An 18,978-nucleotide genomic window follows, 5' to 3' on the forward strand; every position below is an offset into this window, starting at 1 on the left:
TATATCGCTTTTATTATAATCGTAATGCCGTCGAAAGTGATCGTTAGATGGACTCGGTCGTAATTATCATGATTCCGTCCTCATAAAAATTTAGTCGCCGCCCGAAAAATCGTGATTGCTTAGTCGGACGACTCATAGCGAAACAACCACAGATGGATCCGTGAACGTCTTTGCAACTGTAGTTTTCTCAAAGTCATTCCTATTCTTGTTTAATGCTTTTTTCGTCTCAAAACAAAGTACAAGATTTCGACATGGAGACTGAAAAGCTCACCCGTCATAGGACAGTCTCGTGTTGATACTACGAACGCGAGCCAAGCACGTAATGAACAACAGGCTGAAGTGTTGGTGTACTCCCTTGTGCTATTATTCAAATAATAGGTTACTCTTAGTTAAAAAATGTGATAACGTCAAGCGCTGACGCGCCACTGCGTTATCGCGTACTCGGCTGCCGCACGCTACTACAAAAAATGCGATGACAAGCATGGCGTGCACTTCGAGAATATCAAATAATGCAAACTGTATAAGCACCGTAAACCCTCGCATTGTTTCATTGCATTTAGGGGTGTTAGCTGCTACTAGTGACGCCCTCACCCGTAAACATGCATGGAGGTGTTATTAGATTGAGCCTGGTTTTATTGTGCTCGATATTCAAACAGTAAGATTAAAGAATTGGCAACATTATTGTACTCATAGTAAAACTAACTGTTCCATTCTCTGTTTCTATGCAGCTGGCAAGGCAATCGGATCGGAAGTGATATGGTATGCAAATGATAATTATACCTGCGCCGTATTCTACGTGTTCCTGTCACACAGCCGTACGTAGTTTACTTGATATCACGGAAGTACAAATTGAATATGGGAACACTAAAGGTCTCCATTACTGAGTCATATTCACCAAAGCATGAAATAGGGTCGTCCTATAAGCAAAAAGGCAGAAAACGCCTCGTGGATTGTGCGTAACATGAGACAGTAGTCTTAGCGCAGGTGTATTGTTACTTGTGACCTCAGTCCATAGATTTCATGGGCTGCAGTTATCTTCGCTGATTATAAAGCTCTTAGAGATTTTCTTTTCTACCACGCGTTATACCTATACTTTGCAATCTATGGCGTAAGTTCGCAGAAATTAATTTTCTTCCGTGACTTCCGGTATCAGCCATCGCCCCCTCCAATTTTCTCGTACTTGTTTTGCTACTTCTTGTTATCCATTGTGAGTCGCTTCATATTTTCCCCCTTTTAATATCGTTATAGCGGTTGTTGCAAAGAACTCGGATATTGAAACTGCATGCTGGCCCATAAATGCGGTCGCTCTTTCAGAAAATAAAGTTACTGTATGGTGACCCTAATAGCCACGTGCACTAGGAGCCACTCCTAAAGCAAGATTATAATACTTTCCGGTGTCACAGCCGATTAGCTGTGTATGAGTACGTCAGTACTAGCTTTGGAGGTGTGAAATTCATCAAAATATTCAACAATTTTTTCGTGCGCTTTCACGCATGTATAAAAGCGCTTTCCCAGTTGGAAAAGTTAAAAATACCCTGAATCATATGCAATAGAATATCGTTTATACGGTTCTGCATAATACATTCGTCGGAATGATATTTTTTCCCCGACCGCCATCATAGGCATTATGTAGTTTCAAACGGTTATTGCGAAAGAGTTTTCACCTGAAATGGTATAATACGACTGTAGAAGTGGGCTTCTGGTGGTATTTCTAGAACTTGTAGCATTATGTGACCCTGCTCAGTTGGCGAGAAACATGAGATTTCTTATTGTAACGTCCAGAACAACTTTCCTGCAGACATTAAAAAAGAAGAAAGTTGAGAGCGAACTGACGAGCAATTTCAACGCTGCTGTTCCAAAGTGCGTTATGTGGTGCTTGTCTTCTAGTGATACTGCTCCGTATAAGACGTTATGCGGAGCCGTATCACTCGACGCCAGACCGACCTTTGCTATTTAATTTGTCATCTGGTACGCCTGCTTAATTTTACAATTTTCTAAATTTGCTTTACATTACACAAATTGCGGATGATATGTTTTACTTTAGCGTTCCCGTGAAGATCGTATCAACTGCATTGCACTGCATGTTTTAGCTCGAAGAACGCAACATAAAAAATATTCGACTTCTTTTTGCTTGTTCAGCACTATGTGTTGGAACTACACCCGAGATATTTGGCCGCACTCAGGAAGGTACATTTGTACAAACTTGTGCTTTACAGGCAGTACTCTGACCTCCCCTACGAAACCTCAAATTTCAAAATATTGTAGCATTCGTACTGGCGTTTGCTGCACAACCGATATCCGAGAAATTTCCTTTAATACCTGTGTCTTACTTTGCTTGCGGCATGAAAATTGGCCGCCGCATGCAGTCGTTCACACTGCGACTTTAAAAACATTAATTCATGTGGTACACGTTAATGTCACACTTGACGCCATTCCTCCATACTAACAATTGCACGACGACGTCACTTTTTAAGACGTGAACATTTAGAAATTGCCTCTGGACGTTATTTCTATCGCATTATTTGCTTGCAGAATAGACCTGGGCATAAAAGCCTAAGTCAAATGTACCGTCACCTTCGACTGCCTTGAGCGTGTGGAAGATGTTTGCGGTAGTCCTGTGAAGATTATCAATGGGCCAGAGACTGCAGCAAGTATACTGATCACATCATGTCACAATGAAAGAGAGTGGAGTCGAAACGAAGAAACAAATCGAGACGCCCCTCAGAGAAGGTTAAACCAAATTTCTGCCACCGCTGGCGATCAAGTGCCAAAAACTATTCAAGATCATGCCTGCAAGCACGAGAGGAACAATTCCCCAACGAAGATAGCAGTTCAATTGTTTCGTACCAGCTAGGCACGGAAGCCATGCTCAAAGAGTCGAGAAGATTCATGAAATGCTTTTAGCTAAAGTTGTCGGCCACCTTCAAGTGCCCTTGAGCCAAAAACCAGAGCCGTTATCCAGGCACTCAAACGAGAACATCCGGCCATCGTTGCGAGAACAAAACGAGATCACGGCAACAAGTCAAAAGTAAAAAAATAATGCGGTCTCTGGCCCCCAACACTTTCTACAGGACGGTATACATTTGCTAGTTACTGAACATACAAGTTACAAAAAATATTCGTGTTCTTCCTAATGTTTGTACACAATATCACTAAAGCTTAAACTTTTCGTACGCTGAAGTTTTATTTGTCATTTCTAATAGCGACGTTCAAAAGGCAGATCACCATCATCATCAGTCTATATTTATGTCCACTGCAGGACGAAGACCTCTCCCTGCGATCTTCAATTACACCTCTCGATCTTGTGGTAGCTGATTCGAGATTGCACCTGCAAATTTCCTAGCTTCATCACCCCACATAGCTTTCTGCCGTCCTCGACTGCGCTTCCCTTCTCTTGGTGTTCATTCTGTTACTCTAATGGCCCACCCGTTATCCATCCTACGCATTACTTGGCCTGCCCAGCTCCATTTTTCTCCTATTATTGTCATCTAGAATACCAGCTATCCCCGTTTGCTCTGTGATCCACACCGTTCTCTTCCGGTCTCTTAACGTCAGGTCTATAATGTTTCCCTCCATCGCTTTGTGCAGTTCTGAGCTTGTTCTCGAGCTTCTTTGTTAACCTCCAAGTTTCTGTCCCATATGTTAGAACCGTTAGAATGCATTGACTTTTATTTTCAACGACAGTGGTAAGCTCCCAGTCAGTATTTGGCGGTGCACGTCACACGCACTCCAACTTAATTTTATTCTTCTGTAAATTTTCTTCTCGTGATCAGGGCCCCCTGTGAGTAATTTACCCAAATAAATGTACTCCTTCACAGACTTGAGAAGCTGACTGGCGTTTCTGAAATCTTGTTTCCTTTCGAGGCTATTGAACATTATCTTTGTCTTCTGCGTATTAATCTTCAATCCCGCTCTTACTCTTTTTCAGTTAAGGTCCTCAATCATTTGTTGTAATTCCTCCTCAGTGTTGCTGAATAGGACAATATCATCTGTAGTGAGATGAAAACTTGGCAGAGGACAAGGCAAAATGTATGCACTGAACGATAAGCAGGGTAATATCATCGGAAATTTGTATGACATATTAAAAACAGCGGAAGAATTCTACACTGACCTGTACAGTTACCAGAGCAGCCAAGCTACTTTCGTTCGAAGTAGTGATGAACGTGATACAGAGGCTCCTTCTATAACTAGCGATGAAGTTCGAAGGGCCTTCAAAGACATGCCCAGGGGAAAAGCTGCTGGAGAAGATGGAATAACAGTCTAAGAGCTTGAATACTGCTCCTAAGCATGCAGTGAATACCATTGGAGAGATTGTGTCTCCTTGCCTGGCCCCTTTCTTGATAGCTAACTTTCTACTTTTCTTGTGGAGAAGGAATGTGGCTGTGGAATCTTTGTAGATATTTCCCAAGATATTCACGTATGCCTCCTGTACTCCTTGATAACGCAATGCCTCTATGACTGCTAGTATCTATACTGAGTCAAATGCCTTTTCATGTTCTATGAAATCCATATAGAGAGGTTTATTTCTCTAAATCCATATAGAGAGGTAGATTTCTCGATTACCTGATTGTTGACATGGATGTGATCCATTGTAGCATATCCTTTCCTGTAGCCAGCCTGTTCTTTTGGTTGAGTGAAGTCAAGTGTCGCCCTGATCCTATTGAAAATTATCTTGGTGAACATTTCATACAGTACTGAACGCAAGCTAAAGGGCCTATAATTTTCCAGTTGTCTAGCGTCTCCCTTCTTATGGATTAGTGTAATGTTGGCATTCTTCCATTTCTCTGGTACACTTGAAGTCGTGAGACATTGCGTATAAAGGACCGCAATATTTTCCAACATGATATCTCCTCCGTCTTTTAGTAAATCGACTGTTATTTCATCTTCTCCAGCAGCTCTTCCCCCGGTCACGTCTTACATGGCCCTTCTAACTTCTTTGCTAGTTATAGAAGGCGCCTCTGTATTTGGTTCGTCACTGTTTCGAATGAAAGTAGCTCGGCTGCTCTGGATACTGTACAGGTCAGCATATATTCTTTCACTACTTTTACTGTGTCACCGAAATTGCTGATTACATTATCCTTCTTATGTTTCAGTGCATGCATCTTGCCTTGTCTCATTCCAAGTTCTCACTGATTTCATGATGTGTCCATATTTTACGGCTTCCTCAATCTTTTCTATGTTATGATTTTGAGTATCCCTTATCTTCTTGCTGTTGATGAGTTTGATCTCTTGAGATCGATACTTTCATGCTTTGTCGTTTCTTTATTAGGTCCTTTATTACTTTGGAGAGCTTACCTACCGTTTGCCTTGATGCCTTACCTCCCGCTTCAATTGCTGCTTCGGAGATGAGCCTAGTTACGGTTTCATTCATTACCTCTATATTTTCTTCATCTTACTGTTCTAAAGCTGCATATTTGTTTGGGAGCTCCAGCCAGAATTGGTCTGCTTTTACCCTTACTACATATAGGTTGGCAAGTTTCTTCTTGACTAATTTTGCACTTTCTCTCTTCAAATTGAGACAAATCCTAGAACTCACTAACCTATGGTCACTGCACTTTATCCCACCTAACACTTCTACATCCGACACTATGCTGGCATCGGCAGAGAGCATGAATTCTATTGAATTTCTAGTATCTCCATTACGGCTTTTCCAGGTCCACTTCCTGTTGCTACGCTTCTTGAAGAAGGTATTTATTATTCAAAAGGCAGATACAGGGAACCATAAACTTGACTGTTATCTTCTGGCGCTGACGCAGGGTTGCCTGTGCTCTTTGGAACGGCAGCGGTGCGTGAGATCCGCGGCCCGTGTATTGCGTCACCTCGATAGATGGCCCCACGCTGCGTGGCGCCTCCTTCAGGCGCTTTTCTTCTAGCTGGGCAGTACGGTCTGTCTCCCTGGCGTCTTTCGCGGCCTGTCGTGCCGCCTTCAGCCGGTTTTCTTTGCGAAGATGCAGTACACCCATTTTAATATTGTGGTTAGTATCATCTCCAACTAATTTGCTTTGCCGGTAGGTGATTCTTGCTTACGTGCACTCTCGATTACAGGAGCGCCAGCAATCTGCCTCTATATTTATATCGTTCTAATCTTAATTTCCGCTGGAATATATGTGTCTTCGCACCTTAAAGAAGCCTGAACCACTTTACCAGCTAGTCAACGAATTAACTCTATGTTAAAGCACGTCGCCTAACGAATCTCATGCCGCAAAATGTTTCATCAAGGACACATGAAAATCCGGTCCCATTCCACAAAAGAAGATGTATGCACACCAGAAAAGAGCTTGAGTGCTATTTCATCCGGTTGAGAATCTACAGACATCAGTGTATAGAGGCCACGGCAATTTTATCTAAAATATCATGCTAAGAACTTACGCCACAAGCAGTGCAAACATTGCTGGAAGAGAAAACATTGTTACCAACATCCGGACAGCTTCGAGATAATGGCTTCGAGGGCATTAGGACTCTACATGGCCTGCGTCTCGGTTCGTTATAAAAAGTAGTCGACTATGGTTTTGTAATTGCTCTGTTGCATTCCAGTGACAAGTAAACTTGGCATAGGACAAGGCAAAATGTATGCACTGAAAGATAAGCAGGGTAATATCATCAGCAATTTCGATGACATAGTAAAAAAAATGTGGTTGATCCCTTCGATTTCCAAATTTTGCATGTTTGTGGAACTTTTTCTTCTGGTTTCTTTCTTTGTATTATGTTCTATGACATATTTCCGTGACGGAAATACGTCAGTGAAGTCTTGGTGGACCCCGGCATAAAACACTTTCGTGTTAAAAAAATGTGGTTGATCCCTCTATATAGGAATCGGTATAGAACACGAAAGTGAAACGTGTCTTCACAGAAGTAGTGTAATGTTTATTGCACATTGATATATAATGTCTATTGGTGTTTTGTGGCTAAAGCGCCCTTAGGCGTTGATGCACCCACGCTGACGCCTGGTGGCACGTCTCCTCCATCACGACTACCAACGTCGATGACCATGAGCAACCGTCGTGCATATGGAAGCTGCACTACGCTGCACACGCTAGCACAACGCGAAAGACGAAGCACGTAACTGACACACTAATACAACGCGCAAGACAAAGCACGTAACTGAATCGTCACCGAGTCAAATCAGCGCGTACAGCGCGTCGTAATTGCAGCCTCCGCGATCAACTTCAGAAACATTTTCAGAGCTAATTGCGGAGGCCACGCTCCGCTGTGCTGAGTACGGTGAACGCCACCTAGGTGGCGTTGGTAGTGCTTCTTGATGCCAGCGTCCCTTCGAATGCTGGCATCAAGGCGTCGTAGTGCTGAGACCACCGAAGCGTTCACTGTCGGTGCGCGTTAGTGTCATAATGCAGTACTTCTCTTTTCTGCTCGTAGGCGGCGGCACCGCCCCGAGCAAGAGCGCGGGTACACGGAGGAGTGTTAGATATATAAGGCGCGTCTGTGTAGCTCTCTGCAAATGCGTTTGTGGCGCAATGGGTTAAACGCTCGGCGATCTATCGTCGCGGACCGAGAGGTCGTGGGTTCGATTTCCAAATTTTGCATGTTTGTGGAACTTTTTCTTCTGGTTTCTTTCTTTGTATTATGTTCTATGACGTATTTCTGTGACGAAAATACGTCAGTGAAGTCTTGGTGGACCCCGGCATAAAACACTTTCGTGTTAAAAAAAAGCGGAAGAATTCTACACTGACCTGTACAGTTACTAGAGCAGCCAAGCTACTTTCGTTCGAAGCAGTGATGAACATGATGCAGAGGCTCCTTCTATAACTAGCGATAAAGTTAGAAGGGCCATGAAAGACATGATCAGGGGAAAAGCTGCTGGAGAAGATGGAATAACAGTCGATATATTTAAAGATAGAGGAGATATCATGCTTGAAATGCTTGTGGCCTTTTATACGCAATGCCTCACGACTTCACGTGTACCAGAAAGCTGGAAGAACCCCAACATTGTACTCATCCATAAGAAGGGAGACGTTAAAGATTGAAGAAATCTAGACCCGTTAGCTTGCTTTAAGAATTGTATAAAATATTCACCAAAATAATTTGCAATAGGACTAGGGCAACACTTGACTTCATCCAATCAAGAGAACAGGCTGGCTTCAGGAAGGGCTTTTCTACGATGCGTCACATCCATGTCATCAATCAAGTTATAGAGAAATCTGCGGAAAATGAAACAGCATTTCACAGAAAATGAAAAAGCATTTGATTCAGTAGTGATACCAGCAGTCATACAGGCAATGAGGCATACCTGTATATCTTGGCATGTATCTACAAGGATTGCACAGCAAGCTTGATTCTCCACAAGGAAAGTATGAAGTTACCTATCAAGAAAGAGGTCAGGCTAGGAGACAGAATCTCTCCAATGCTCTTCACTGCATGCTTAGAAGAAGTATTCAAGCTCTTAGACTGCAAAGGCTTAGGAGTGACAATCAACGGTGAATATCTCAGCAACCATCGGTTTGCAAATGACATTGTCCTATTCAGTAACAATGGGGACAAATTACTGCAAATCATTGCGGACCGTAACCGAGAAAGTGTAAGAGTGGGGTTCAAGATAGCTATGCAGAAGACACAGAATGTTCAATAGCTTGGCAAGGGAAGAATAATTCAGGATCGCCAGTCAGCCTCTGTGCTAACATATGGGGCAGAAACTTGGAGGTTAACAAAGAAGCTCGAGAACAAAGACCGCACAAAGAGCGGTGGAACGAAAAATATTAGGCCTAACGTTAAGGGACAGGAAGAGAGCTGGGTGCCTCAGAGAGCAAACGGGGAAAGCCGATATTCTGGTTGACATTAAGAGGAAGAAGTGGAGCTGGGCAGGCCATGTAATGCGTAGAATGGATAGTCTGAGTGACCATTAGAGTTACAGAATGGATACCATTGGAAGGGAAGTGCAGTCGAGGACGGCAGAAACATGGGTGGGGCGATGAAGTTAGGAAACTTGTAGGCGCCTATTTGGAATCAGCTAGGGCAAGACAGGGGTAATTGGAAATCTCAAGGAGAGGCCTTCGTCCGGCAGTGGACATAAATATACGCTGATGATGATTCCTGGGGCAGTTAATGGTCACCGTTTTGAAATACATTCTTGAATGAAGTTATCATATGTGTGATGTTATTGCTTGTCTGCAACGGGTGGAAGACATGCCAGATTCTACTCGCTTTCTTATCAACACGGTTCATGTACGTTCAGCCTTACGTCACAGCCTTCAACATCGCTCCCTCTCGACGGACGGGTTTCCGTTTCCGCCTTTGATGGTTGTGTGTCAGGGCAAAAGACGAAGATATTGCGATGGCTTACATAAATGAAGACAATTTGAAAAACGTGTCGCGCTATCCTGTTTAGCGCTCAGCCGTCAAATACTCGGTAACTGGTAGGCTGCCCTAGAGATTGGCATCAACCTTTTGTGTTCTGCTATCGCACTCCAAGAAGCAGCCGCAAGATTCATACTTGCGAACAAGTTTTAAGAAGAAATGACAAAACATGGTTTTTGGTGGCTTAAATTTCCTTCACGAATGTTTGTTGCTTGTATAATGTTGTTGAATTTATGTGCTGAAAATAACTGAACACCCATGCTTAATACTTGACTTCGATAAATATGTAATGCACGAAACACTGGCACCGATGTTTATGTGTCAGTCGGTGCTAATATAGTTGACAAATACCTTTGTAATTTTATTAAGTACGTAGGAACCGCCAGCGCTAAAGTGATACGTCAGGCTATGCACGCCTCTCTGACATAAGGAAGACGCCTCTCACTGTAAGAACGGACCTTGCTGGAGTGTAAAGATTTTGCAGCTAATATTAACATACACGAGCCAGCAATGCTCCATCGAATAAGCATAAATTTATTGTGCCTAATTTTCTTTTTAGTGTCTTCTAGATTCGGCAGCGGTGGCACTCTGTGTTTACCATTTCCCAAAGACTCCACTTCCAAGATAGACTTCATTTCTTTCCGTCTAAGAGAAGCTGAAAGTAATAATTACATATAGAAATTACAATATGCGATTTCGTTGTCTGCTTACTTTAATTTCAGGCGGACAGTGGTTCGAACTACGAGTGACGAATTCCTCTATACTTACCGGCCCTACACCCGACTGCATGGCTAAATACAAGGAACACGTAAAAGTGGGGGACGTGTCAAGAGCTGTTTACTCATCCAAATGCCAAGGTATACTAAGCGAGCGAGTCTACAGTTTTATTGCAGAGGCTGAATCAAATATTTCAGAGAATGATATTCAAGACATTCATAAAATATACGTGTGAATGACCATGAATTAGAACTTTTCCTAATTTCAATGTTCAATAAAATATTTGGTCATTGCATTCTAGAAAATACAATTTATATGGTTTCTTTTTTTCCGAATAAAACGGAAAATGGAGTGCCTAGTGTCAAAGTGCTCATTGAACCACTACTATAGATGGGATTGGTACACATTACTTTTTTATATAATATTTCAATAGCTAACATATTATTTTTGATTATATTTGAGCACAGTACCATCACGCTATGTCGAATCCTATTAGTTTGTTATTTTCAGTTTTCATGTGTGTCATGGCGTCCTACGTCGTTGTAGTTAAACTAGCTCATTGGCGTGTATTGTTTTCAGTATAACAATTCTACTGGGAGTTTCTACGAAAAATAAATACCACTAGAAATCGCAGTTTTAAAATAATATGGCCGTTCCTTTAGACACATGCCGTCAGTGGTTGCGATCACGGGGCTACGGCTGGTATGCGGTAATAAGTCGAGAATAAATAAAACTATTCAGTATATTTTTAATTTCTTAATAGCCAAGCTGTTTAAGCCAGCCGTAATTTGTGGTGCGTAGCAAGAAACTATCAAGAAATAAACTTTCTTGCCGAGGCGGGATTTGAACCCGCGTACCCCCGGACCCAAAGTGAGCGTCGTAACCCCTAGGCTATAGAGCTTTTTTTATTGCCAGAACTTTCACTTTGTGGGCACCAATTGCAACAATTTTTGCAAAGAAAGCAATACATAATTATGCATATTGACACATCAATTCAGTGAATTTACGTGTGTTGTGCGGTTCCAGTTCGCTGGCGCTTTATCTTGCGCGCCGTGGAGGACTCGGTGAGGAGAGACGAACACAACGACGAAGACGTGCTGCTCGATCGGAGCTGTTCAGCAGTGTTGCCGGCTGTTGCTTGTCCTGTTATTACGGTGACAAATTGGTGGATGTGCTGGGTAACGTCCTATGCACTAATTTGACCTCCCGACGCTTCAAGTCCCTACCCCCATTTCCAGGATTCCGGAGGAAAACCGGGAACTTCGCCAGAGCCGCCGCTTACAAGGACTACCTCCTGAATACGGCCCATTGAGCCAAGTAAGAATATGCACCACAGGGGCAAATGCAAGTCAGACTCAAGAGAGCAACGCCATGCAATCCACCGCTAGTCCGAGTGTCGTCTACGCAGCGCGCGTTCCGAAGTCATTTCACGGCGACGTGTTCGAGGACGTGGAGGATTGGCTTGAGCACTTCGACCGAGTCTCTGAAGTCAATGAATGGGACGACTCTAAGAAACTGCGCTACGTGTACTTTGCCCTCGAAGACTACGCTTGCACGTGGTTTGAGAATCATGAGGCCTCCATAACTAGCTGGCCAGAATTCCGATGACCACTTCGGAAGACATACAACAGCTCCGAAAGGAAAGAAAAGGCCAACAGGCTCTGCAAAGTCGGTTGCAGAAGCCAAATGAAAGCATGGCCATGTTTGTCGAGGACATGTCGCGCTTGTTTCGACGAGCTGATCCAGGTATGGCCGAGACAAAGAAAGTTCGTCTCCTAATGCGAGGGGTGAAAGAACAACAGTTACTCTTCGCTGGACTCATGCGCAACCCTCCAGCTACCGTCGCTGAGTTCATACGTGAAGCAACGATAATGGAACGAGCGCTATAGCAACGCTCCCAACAGTACGACCGCCAAAGCACCGTCGCCGCTGTGTCATGTTTCACCTGCAGACATGATTTAGCAGCACTCCTAGAGCTTGTGCGAAGCGTTGTGCGCGATGAGCTTGAGGAAGTTCGCAAAACTTCTTGTCTGCCCACTGTTACTGCGCTTGGTGACATCATTCTTGACGAAATCAGGACCATGACCCAACCATTGGCGCCAACGCGAGCGGAAGCCCCAGTCCTGACTTATGCCGAAGCCTTACGGAGTCCTGAATCATCTACGGGACGACGTTTGCCTTCCCCTGTTTCAGCTCTACCACGTCAATTTCCTGCTACAAATGTAAACTCGTATAAGGACGTAGTCCCGCGAGATATCATGCGGAAATCAAACGTGTGGCGCACTTCGGACAATCGCCCACTTTGCTACCACTGCGGCGAAGCGGACCATCTGTATCGTCAGTGCCCTTATCGCAGGATGGGCCGTCAGGGATTTCACCCTAACGCGCGTCGACCAAGGAATGATGAGCGCCCACGCGAGATAGAGCAGTTCCTGGCCTCTCAGTAGCCGTGTTCTCCCGCACAAAGACACCAGTCACGTTCACCATCTCCTCGGAGTATCGTGTCGCCTAGCCGTTACTCCAGGTTCCCAGATGTTCGCGCCAGGTCCCCAAGGCCACGCCCACGTCAAGACAACTGAGGACAGCGACCTCCGGGGGTGGGACCGCTGCGGATCGTCTTGACAAACACCCTCCGACACGACGACCACGGTTTATCTGCCACGCCATTTTCTGATAACAACACAGGACTTTCCACCGATATTACCGTAACCGTCGACAATTACCAGGTCACCGCGCTCGTGGATACCGGCGCCGACTACTCCGTTATGAGTGGTGAATTGGTGGCTACGCTCCGAAAGGTGACCACACCTTGGAATGGTCCCCAACACCGTACTACGGGTGGTCATCTCGTGATGCCGGTTGGGAGGTGCACTGCCCGAGTGCATATCTGCAGCTCTGCCTTCATCGGATCTTTCGTCGTGCTGCGAGAATGCTCCAGGCAGCTCATCTTAGGAATTGACTTTTTTAGAGAATACGGGGCCATTATAAATCTTCGAGAGCTGTTGGTATCATTTTCGCGTAACGCAAGCTTGCACGAATGCAAATCGCACAAGATAGCGTTACGTGTCTCTGATTCCGTTACCGTACCACCTCGTTCCAGTGTACTGGTTACCGTACTGAGCGACATAGACCGAACTGCCCTTTGAGCTAGTTGTTGAAACCAATGTGTCCATCCTCTTCTTTCGTCAAGCTTGCGTCACCCGCGGCCTCCTCGAACTGACTAAACGGCCTGCTGAAATCCTAATTATGAACTTAAGTCGCGAATACCATCACTTCACGAGGCACGCTGTTGTCGCTTACTTCAAAGAAATCGGCGACGCGAGAACCAGCCTATCACTCGCAGAACTTTCTTCCGTCCCACATGACGACAAGTAGTCTACAATTCAACTAGATGTGAATTCCGAACTATCGGCTGAACAGCAAGACAGTCTTCGCTCTCTTTTGCTTGCCTTTAGCGACTGCTTTGCCACGACGCCAAGAATCAAGGAGGCACACGTTGCAAAGCACAGAATTAAAATCGAACCCGCCGAAAGACCCATCCGACAGCATGCCTATCGTGTGTCTCGAAGAGAACAAGACGCCATTCGAGAACAAGTCAAACAAATACCTGCTGACGACATCATTCAGCCATCTACAAGCCCATCGGCGTCACCAGTGGTGCTAGTTAAAAAGAAAGACGGCACACTGCGTTTCTGCGTTGATTATCGCAAACTCAACAACGTCACAAAGAAAGACGTCTATCCTCTTTCTCCCATCGATGACTCGCTGGACCGACTTCGACACTCCAGATATTTTTCATCCATGGATCTGCGTAGTGGTTATTGGCAAATCGAGGTCGATGAGCGTGACCGGGAAAAGACCGCATTTATTGCTCCTGACGGACTCTTTTAATTCAAGGTTCTTCCTTTTGGCCTGTGCTCAGCTCCTGTGACATTTCAAAGAATAATGGACACTGTTTTGTCCGGTCTTAAGTGGCAAACGTGTCTTCTTTATTTGGACGACGTCGTCGTTTTTTCGGAGACTTTCGAGCAGCATCTCCATCGTCTTCGTGCACTGCTTGATGCGCTCCGAACTGCAGGCCTGCCACTCAAGCCCGAAAAATGCCACTTCGGTTAGCAGGAGCTGAAATTCCTTGGTCATGTCATCAGCTGCGATGGAATTCGCCCGAACCCTGAAAAAAAAAGCGAGCTGTTGCTGCCTTCCCAACGCCTACGAACAAACGCGAGGTTCGCCGTTTTTTATAACATTGTGCGTATTACCGTCGCTCCGTACCCAACTTTTCAAAAATAGTAGAGCCATTGCATTTTCTCACAATGGGCAATGTCGCTTTCGTTTGGAACCCCGAGCAACATCGTGCTTTTTTTTACCTACAACAACGACTTCAGGCTCCTCCAATCCATGGTCACTTCGACGAAGATGCCGACACTGAAGTACACACAGACGCAAGCAATGTTGGTCTCGGCGCCGTCCTTGTGCAGCGGCAAGAAGGTACCGAAAGAGTGATCGCCTACGCTAGTCGTACCTTGTCATTGGCCGAATCGAACTACTCGACTGCAGAAAAAGAATGTCTCGCTGTCATGTGGGCAATATCCAAGTTCCGACCATATTTGTACGGAAGACCTTTCAAAGTAGTCAGTCACCACCATTCATTGTGTTGGCTTGCCGGTCTCAAAGACCCCTCAGGCCGCCTTGCTCGATGGAGTCTTCGCCTTCAGGAGTTCGACGTAGCAGTTGTCTACTAGTCGGGACGCAAGCACACAGATGCCGACTGTCTGTCTCGCGCTCCTGTAGAAACGACTCCGCCTGAACTAACTGACGAAGACAGTTTCCTCTGCGCCATCACAGCGTCTGACTTCGCTCAGCAACAGTGTGATGACCTGGAGCCTCGCCTGCTCATCGACTACCTTGATTGCCAACTTACGCAGCCACCGCGGGCATTCCGCCGCATAATTTCGTCTTTTTTTCTCCGCAACAAGGTCTTGTACAAGCAAAGCTTTGACTCCAGCTCTCAGACCGATCTTCTGGTGGTGCCATCTACGATGCGAGAAGAGATCCTGCATGCTTGTCACGACGAACCGTCGTCTGGCCATTTGGGTTTCACGCGCACTCTTGCACGTATCCGCCACAAGTACTACTGGCCTAAACTGTCTCGTATCGTCAAGCACAACATGAAGACTTGCCCAGACTGCCAGCGGCGCAAGACACCACCCATAAAACCAGCTGGCTTGTTACAACCTGTCGAACCACCTCGGGCACCCTTTCAACAAGTTGGAATGGATTTGCTTGGACCATTTCCTAAATCTCCGGCAGGCAACCGATGGATAATAGTTGCGACAGATTATCTCACTCGTTACTCTGAAACAAGACCACTTCAACGAGCTACTGCTAACGACGTCGCCAACTTCTTCATTCATGCTATCATCCTCCACCATGGTGCACCAGCCGTGGTTATTACCGACAGAGGGACCGCTTTCACAGCCCAGCTCCTGGAAGAAGTGATGACCCTCAGCGGCACTGTTCATCGTCGGGCGACTGCTTATCATCCACAGACGAACGGCCTAACCGAACGGCTCAACAAGACCATCGCTGACGTGCTTTCAATGTATGTCGACGTGGATCACAAGAACTGGGACAGCGTTCTTCGTTTCGTAACCTTCGCCTATAATACCGCTGTTCAAGAAACCACGGGATTTACTCCTTTCCCCTTGCTTCACGGCCGCGAGGTTACCACAATGTTAGACGCAATGCTTCTGCCCGACACCTTCGAATCTACGACAGTGAATGCTGCCCAATATGCTCAGTGTGCCGAGGAAGATCGTCAGCTAGCTCGCCTGCGCATTCGCTCTCAGCAACACTACAATGCTCACAGGTACAACCTCCACCACAGTGAAGTTACCTACCACTCCGGAGACAAAAAGTATGGATCTGGAGTCCAGTTCGCCAACGCGGGAGGTCGGAGAAACTTCTCCGTCGTTATTTCGGACCTTACCGGGTTCTTAAACGCCTCAATGACGTCAACTACAAGGTTGTTCCAGAGAGCACCACGTGATACTCCCGCCGTACACCACAACCGGACATCGTCCACGTGGCTAGGATGAAGCCATATGACGCACGCTGATCGCCTACCGTCCCTACTTCGAAAGCATCGAGCCGATGCGTTTGAAGGGGGGGAATAATGACACGTCAATTCAGTGCATTTACGTGTGTTATGCGGTTCCCGTTCACTGGCGCTTTATTTTGCGTGCCGCGGAGGATTCGGTGAGGAGAAACGAAGACAACGATGAAGACGTGCTGCTAGATCAAAGCTGTTCTGCTGTGTTGCCGGCTGTTGCTTGTCCTGTTATTACGGTGACAATATACACAAACTTTCAAACTTGGATGCATACATGTTGTGCGGTCAGCCACATTTTGGCTGGCACTGTCATGTCAGGTTTAAAATTCTTTGAAAGTTTAGAGGGGTTCAATCCTTGTCAGCCAATCCGGGGGGCATTCCTGATCTTTAATTACATCGATGAATTTGGAAACAGCCTCCCGGAAGAGTAGTCGTGCAGGCCTTCGGTCAGGCTCACAAAAAACCTGCCATTCGAGCCCGGCATAAACAGTGGAGGTCCATTAGCATAATGAGGTCGAAAGGCCGTCCATCCTCCATTTCTACAGTTAAAAATCTAATACCTAACGAACTTAAGGGCAATTCTTTCTGTAGTATTCTTTGAAGAACGTCCCAAAAATAAACGCTTTCCCAACAATACAAAAACGTGATCGGTTGTTTCCAGTTGTTTACATATAGGGCAGTTTGCTCCCCAACGTAAATAAAAACCCTTTTCTTGTAAAAAGGCCCGTACCGGCAAAGTCCCGGTATGTAACTTAAAGAAAAAGGATTTTGTACTTGGCTGCACCTGCAATTTTTAACGCGCTTTAACAGGTCATGTCCCTGTCCTCCACTGTTTATGGTTCTGTACATAGGAACCGGTATGATCATGTCAAGTGTATCCCTGTATAATTTCTTCCGTGACACCGAAAAAAGGTAGTCATTAGAAAAACGTACCAACATAAAACGGACACTGTCAACTACTTCCCTTCGGTACCCTCGAAGAGCACCAGGCAAACTTAAATTGCTTACCACATAAGCCGGCAGATGCTTGCTCAGTCGCAACTGGCACATTGTGCGCAGAAAGGGGTCACGCACGTCTCGAAAGAATGTAAAATTGTTCACTAGCTGTTTAACGAAAAGATGTGACAGGCCTAGGCCCCCAATTTTTGACTCGCTTAAACAAGATCATACGGCTACATCTCTCCCATTCTGATGCTAAAACGAACACAGCAAAAAATCTCCAAATTTTTTGCACATTTATACGAGAACAACAGAAAACTTGCATGACGTACCATATCTTGCTTATTAAAAACAAGTTGCATAGAGTGGCTTTCGCAAACATTCAGAGATGACTGCGTTTCGAATTCGTTGTTTTTTCCATGATTTGTTTAACTTCTTCGAGCCAGTAGTCCTCATTACGACGGTAATGTTCGAGTGGTACGCCCAAGTATTTAGCTGGCGATTTAATCCATCTAATATTGGCGAACGTTTCCGGTGTTGACTGTCATTCACAATGCCAAAAACCCAGACACTTACTCCAATTTCAGCGCTCCTTGTTGTGGTTCCAAAATGTTTAAGAATGGTGGTTACTTCTGTCAGGCTTTTTTTCGATGTACAGCGTACCGCTACATCATCTGCATATGCTAAGAGTTTCACTTCGGCTTCCATGAGTTTGAAGCCCCTTATGCTACTGTTCTGAATGATTGCCAAACAAACGCTTTCTAGATAGATGGCAAACAAAAGCGGATTCAGTGAACATCCCTGGGGAACGGAACGCTCGATTGTAATTAGGGCCCCCAGTGTCTTATTAATAATCAGCCGTGTTGAGCAGTTCCGTTACGCCAGAGCTACCCCATCAGTGATGATTGACCCTACATCCACATGTTCAAGAGCTAACAGGAAAATATCATGCGGGACAAAATCAAAAGCCTTTTCTAAATTTATCTGCAGAATGGCAACAGCATACTGACAATCGTCACAGCATTCCAAGACGCCCCTAATCATGTGTATATTTGTGGCGATAGTGCGTCCCTATATACCACAAGTCTAGTATGGTCCAACAAGATCCTTAATGACCGACTGTTAGCGACCTGCAAGAACTTTCATTAAAACTTTGTAATCCGTGTTGGTTAATGAAATGGGCCTGTATGATGTGACCAGTCTCAGCATTGCTTTTTGGTCCGTCTTAGGAATAAGCACGGTATGTGCTTCCGAGAATGATGGTGGCAATATGTTGTTCGCAAATGCCACGTAAAACACCACTTTCAACAAAGGCACCAACTCGTTCTTTAACGTTTTATAAAAAGCTGCACTAAGACCATCCGGACCTGGCGACTTATTAGGACTCAGGTTATCTATAGCGTTTTCAATTTCCGCAGGGGTAATGCGTGCTTCTAGAAGTGACTTCGTTTCGGCTGATAGTGGAGGCATACGTGACAGATAGTTTTCCCTGTACCCTTCGATATCCACCGGCTTGTATGCAAAAAGACGCTAGTAACATCGGTTAAAAGCACATGTGATGCTCTCTCGGTCACTCAGTTCTTGGGCATTCTCTTCAATCACTTCTATTTCGTTGCGGCGTGCATGCGTCTTCTCGATACCTAGCGTGCGTTGCGTGGGCGTTTTACCCACGGCCCATGCTTCTTTCTGCTCTGGTTAGAACGAGCGCGCTGCGATAGGGGTGCTCCTCGAATTGCTCCAGTTGTTGTTTTATCTTGATTAGGTTATCTTTAAACAGACCAGGCTGTGTGTTTTCGAGCGCAGTTATTTTCTGCAATATTGCTTTCAGCGCACTCTCTCTCATCTTTTCGCGGTATTTTAACACACTGTTTCTTTCAATTGCCTTTATTTTAAAGTAGTTC

The sequence above is a fragment of the Dermacentor silvarum genome, chromosome 7 (genome assembly GCF_013339745.2).
Source record: "Dermacentor silvarum isolate Dsil-2018 chromosome 7, BIME_Dsil_1.4, whole genome shotgun sequence".
NCBI lineage: Eukaryota > Metazoa > Arthropoda > Arachnida > Ixodida > Ixodidae > Dermacentor > Dermacentor silvarum.